Source organism: Molossus molossus, unplaced genomic scaffold (assembly GCF_014108415.1).
Source record: "Molossus molossus isolate mMolMol1 unplaced genomic scaffold, mMolMol1.p scaffold_m16_p_23, whole genome shotgun sequence".
Taxonomy (NCBI): domain Eukaryota; kingdom Metazoa; phylum Chordata; class Mammalia; order Chiroptera; family Molossidae; genus Molossus; species Molossus molossus.
The window spans coordinates 9,893,440-9,899,439 of NW_023425359.1; positions in this window are offsets into that span (position 1 = coordinate 9,893,440).

The following is a 6,000-nucleotide window of genomic DNA, read 5'->3' on the forward strand; positions in this document are numbered from 1 at the left end:
AAATTTCACACACTTTTTAAAAATGTTTGTTTCTAGGCATGTGCTAATTTTTGTTGTAAATCACAAGGAATGTGATTTCCCCTGCTAACTGTCTTTTCCTTTTAACTTGCTTACTCGTGTATTTTAATTACACAAGAAGCTAAAATTTCAGAAGAAAATATGGAAGAAAATTAAGGTTTTTAAAATATTTTTAAATAATTTGTATGATTTACTCAAATAAGAGACTTTAGAAAAAACAGAGTATAGTTATGGAAAATTAACACTTTTAACACCTAACTAAGCCAGAGATTCTTTTTTTTAACTGAGGCATAATTGACATATAACATTATATTCGTTTCAGGTATAAATCATAATGATTTGATATTAATATGTAATGTGAAAAGATCACCACAATAAGTCTAGTTAATATCCATCGCCATATAATTAAAAATATTTTTCTTGTGATGAGAACTTTTAAGATCTACTTTGTAAGCAACTTTCAAATATGCAACACAGAATTAACAACTGTAGTCACCATGCTGTGCGTTACATCCCATGACGTATTTATTTTATAAATGAAATGTGTACCTTTTAACCCCTTCATCTGTTTTGCCCCAGAAGATTCTTTTTCTTTTTAATTCTAAGTAAAAAAGAAAATTTCCAAGGAGTTTACGAAAATGATTCCATTTCCTACTTTTTAATCTCGGTTGTAAAGAAGGAAATTTAATCCCTAGGTGAGATTTCCTAAAACGAGACAATACTGAATACCCTCCCAAGCCCTCAGCCCCTTCAATGTGTCATTTGAGGTTTCTAAATGATTCTTCACCTCCCTTTGTGACTGAGCAAGTCTCTCAAACCTCCTTTAATAGAAATCGACAACTTCTTGATATATTAGGATGTTAAAAAAAAAAAAATCATTTCTGTATTTTTGCACATTATGTAACAAGAGATTTTATATCAGTATACTGTTAAGAATGGCAGTATAACTAAATATGTAATTATAATTTTTAAGGATACACATAATATGTAGAAAATTTTGTCTTTTCCCTCATTTATCAAACGACAGGATGATTAAATGAATCATTTAAGAAAATGTTTGCTTAGTCCAGCAGGTATGGCTCAGTGGTTGAGTGTCGATCCATGCACCACGAGGTCGCTGGTTCGATTCCCGGTCGGAACACATGCCCAGGTTGTGGGCCTGATCCCCAGTGGGGGCATGCAGGAGGTGTCTTATCAATGTTCTCTCTCATCGATGTTTCTCTCTCTCTCCCTCTCCCTTCCTCTCTCTCTAAAACATCAATAAAGAAAAAAAAAAGAAAATGCTTGACTTGACAAACTAATTAAGAATAATTTGTTACCTTGTATTTGCTGTGGTGTTAAAATGTTTACTAAAATATATAGAGTAATGACTTCTGCTCCCGTAATAGTAGACTAGGTAACTGACCAATCACTCCCACCGAGGACCGCTAGAACACAGGGAAAAATGCAGAAAGCATCCCTATGAAGGCACCTGAGCACAAATAAGATGGTGAAGCATGAACCTCCAGATTCTGGGGAAGGACGGGGCTCAAGCAGGTGAACCTAATGTTTGTTTGTTTTTTTCTTAAAAAAGAGAACTCTCCAAACTCACTTTAGGAGTTTTTAAAATATGTTTTTATTGATTTTTTAGAGAGAGAGGAAAGGAGAGAGAGATAGAAACATTGATGTGAAAACGAAACACCCATCAGCTGCCTCCTGCACGCCCCCTACTGGGGATGGAGCCCGCAACCCGGGCTGTGCCCTGACTGGGAATCGAACCGGGACCTCTCAGTCCATGGGAGGATGCTCAATCCACTGAGCCACGCCAGCCAGGCGGTGAACCCAAGTTTTGAAGCCAATTTCCCTTCTGATACCAAAAGGGAAAATAGAGAAGCTAAGAAGCTGATGTGGTAATTAGAGCTAAGAAGATGGAATGGGATCCAGGCCTCATCAAGGGGTAAGCTCTTCTCACTTTGGGTCGAGGGTCCAAAGAACTGCATCCTAGAAATGTGGGTGATGCAGAGGTAGACAGATCTTCACTGGGGACTACAGTTCAGCTTTGAGCAATTTCAGTCCCTGAAATTGGACTGAGGCAATCCTCCATCACGAGGGCCCTTGGGAGCCTGCAGAACAAGGGTAAGTACTGTGGAGAAAGACGACATCATCTTAGGCCTTAAATTATGTGCTTCGTATTCCAAATACGTCTGACCCACTATTAAAAATGGCCAGGTTCATGAGGAGAAAGGCACCAAGAATTAGAACTGACACAAAAAAAGCAGGTGATGGAACCAAACAGCCAGGGGCTCCAGATCTTGGACTTAGCAAATACAGACTAAAACAACTCCTTGCCGTGAGCAGGGAGATAAAACACGCGATTTGGAATTTCAGCAGAGAACTAGAATTGTTGAATAAGAATCAAATGGAAATTTTAGAATAAAAAAACACAGTGTTCTCACCCTCTTGAAACCCTGAGACCATCAAGAATTCTGGCCTAGCTCTTTGGGGATGAGAACAGAGAGGGCCAGCCAACAGCCAGCATTAAACCCAAGCTGTGTGACAAAGGCCACCTGAGGCCAGCCGGCCCTCACCGCAGGGACACCAGGTAAAACCAGAAATGGGAGCCTGGCCCCAGCCCGAACTACTCACAAAATCATAAGCAAATACAATAATTGGAGTTTTGAGCCACTTGATTTTTTGTGTTTTTTTTAAATAATCTAGAGAGAATTTTCATCTTTCTAAAATTAAGTGTTCAAAACCATAAATATAAATACACCGTGGCATTTCTACAGAGATTCTTTCATTTTTCTCTAAAATGTTTTATTGATTTCTTCATTAGACTTCTTTTCCCTCCCTCATTTTATTATGGAAAAAATTTGAACATTCAGAAAATTTGAAAGATATCTACAATGATGACCTATATACATACCTATGACCTTGATTCTACAATTAACATATTATTTGATTTACTTTATCACATATCCACCTATTAGTCCATTAATCTATCTTCTTTTTTCTTTTCTTTTTTATCCTCACCCGAGGACATTTTTTGTATTTATCTTCAGATAGAGAAAGAGGAAGAAAGAGAAACATCGATGTGAGAGAGACACATCAAGTGGTTGCCACCCACATGACCCAAACCAGGGCCGGGGACAAACTGCAACTGAGGTACATGCTCTTAGCGGGAACCGAACCCAGGACTCTCCAGTCTGCAGGCCGATGCTCTAACCACTGAGCCAAACTGGCCAGGGCTTCATCTTATTTTTTTTATTTTCATTTCAAAGTAAGTTGAAGACATCAATCTTTAAATTAATTCCCTCAATCAAAATCTCCACATTTAAGACAATTAAAGTTGATGAACAAATTCAAAACTTTAAGGATATAAGAAGGGCCAGGAATAACCAGGATACTCTTGAACTCGCGTAAAAGGACATAGAATTGTTTCACTGTAGCCCTGGCCAATTTGGCTCAGCAGTTAGAGCGTTGGTCTGTGGTCTGAAGAGACCCGGGTTTGGTTCCCGCTAAGGGCACGTACCTCGGATGCAGTTTGTCCCTGGCCCTGGTTGGGTTGTGTGGGTGGCAGCCACTCCATGTGTTCCTTTCACGTCAATGTTTCTTTCTCTCTCTCTCCCTCCCACTCTATCTGAACAAAGAATGGAAAAATGTCCTCTAGTGAGAATTAAAAAAAAAAAAAAGAATTGTTTCACTGTAGACCAAGACTTACTGAAAAGCTGCAGGTGCTAAGACTGAGTGGCATCGGCACAGAATAGACCAGAGGATGGAATAGAGACGGAAAGCAACCCTCACACATCTGGACATTGCCTTTGGGCAGAGACAGCGCGTCAGCATGGTATAAGAAAGATGATCTTTCCAATAGATGATCCTGGGAGAGTTCGAGATCTACACTGAAAAAAATACATAACATGGCCTTTACCGCGCACTGCATAAAAATGAGTATCGTGTGATTGCAATTCTGAGAACAAAAGGCAAAATATAAGATAATTTTGGAATAAAAGAAAATGTTCTTCATGAGCTGTGAGCACAGAAATTCTTGAATAGTATGCAAAGGGCATTGAACATAAAGAAAAACATTAACAAATTGAACTATATTAAAATGTTAACTTCTTGTTCACCGAAGACACTATTAGGAAAGTAATAAGGCAAGCCACAGGGTGGCAGAGACTTGCAGCACATACAACTAAGAAGGATTTATATCCAGAATATGTGAAGAACCAACAACTTCGTAAGAAAAATACAGACAACCCAGTAAAATAGACAAGGGACATGAACGGACACTTCATAAAAAAGGACATCCAAACAGCCAATTCATGTGTGACAATGTGCCCAATCTCCCCAGGATTAGGGTAATGCTAATCAAAACCACATTCGATTCCTCTACACAAACCCCAGAATGGCTACAGTTAAATGGAGTAACAATGCCAAGTATTGGCAAAGATGTGGAACAACAGGAACTTTTTTTTCTTTAAACTTATCTTTATTGTTGTCTGTATTACAGATGTTTCTCCTTTTTCCCCTATTGACCCCCTCCTCCCCACTCTCGCACCCCTCCTACCTTTCCCCACACTGTTGTCTGTGTCCATTGTTTATGCATATATGCATATAAGTTCTTTGGTTTATTTCTTCCCACCCCCCAACCCTCCCTTCCCTTTGAGGTTTGTCAGTGTAACAACCAATTTGTACTTCTTAATCCCTTCACCTTTTTCACCCATCCCCCTCTCATCGGGCAACTAACAAAATGTTCTCTTTATCTATGAGAATGCTTCTGTTCTGCTTGTTCATTTTGTTTGTAGATTCAGTTGTCAATAAGTATGTATTTATTGCCATTTTGTTTGTCCATATCTTTTATCTTCTTTTTCTTCAAGAAGACCCTTCAACATTTCATATAATATTGGTTTGGTGGTGATGAACTCCTTTAGCTTTTTATTGTCTGGGAAACTCTTTATATGTCCATCGATTCTAAATGATAGCTTTGCAGGATAGAGTAATCTTTTTTTTTAAAATAATTTATTTATTGTGGTTTTTTTTTAGAGAGAGAGAGGAAGAGGATTCTTGTATGTGTCCTGACCAGTGATCAAACCCACAACCTTGGCATATTGGGACGATGCTCTAACCAACTGAGCTACTCAGACAGGGCCCACAGGAACTCATACACTTCTGGTGGACGTGGAAAGTGGTTCAACCAGTCTGGACAACAATTTGGTATTGTCTATTAACAAATGCACGTTCTCTGACTCAGAGATTCCTCCCCTCCATCTGTATACCTAACAGAAACGTGCACCTGTGTACTAAAAGACATGTAAGGGTATGTGCACAGCCTTAGTTATTATCACTGTTACGTCTTCTAGTAGCAATAGATTAGAACATACAAATATTATACAGATCATATATAGACTAGGGAAATTATTCTCAAATAGCTGCACATTGGAATCACTAGGGGAACTTTCAAAAAAATATGACTGGGTAGAGGGAAGTTGGAGAAGCAGAATAATTTCCCCCAAATGTATCTTCACCCTAATTTTCAGAATCTGTACACAGGTTGCCTTACATGGCAAAGGGGACTTTACAGGTGTGATTAATTAAGGATTTGAGATAAGAAGTGTATCCTGGACTATCTAGGTATGCACAAAGTCATCACAAAAGTCCTTATAAGAAGGAGGCAAAAGAGTTCAAGTCAAAAAAACAAAAAACAAAAAAGATTTGACAACAGAAGCAGAGGCTGGAGTGATGTGCTTTGAAGATGAAATAAGGGACCACAGCCCTGGTCAGTTTGGCTCAGTGGTTGGAGGGTTGGCCTTCGGACCAAAGAATCAGGGGGGAGGGTTCAATTCCAGTCAAGGGCACACACCTCGGTTGTGGTTTCGTCCCTGGCCCTGGTCTGGGTTGTGCGGGAGGCAACCAGCCAATGTGTCCCTCCCACATCGATGCTTCTCTCTCTCTCTCTTTCTCTCTCTCTCTCTCTTTCTCTCTCTCTCTCTCTTTCTCTCT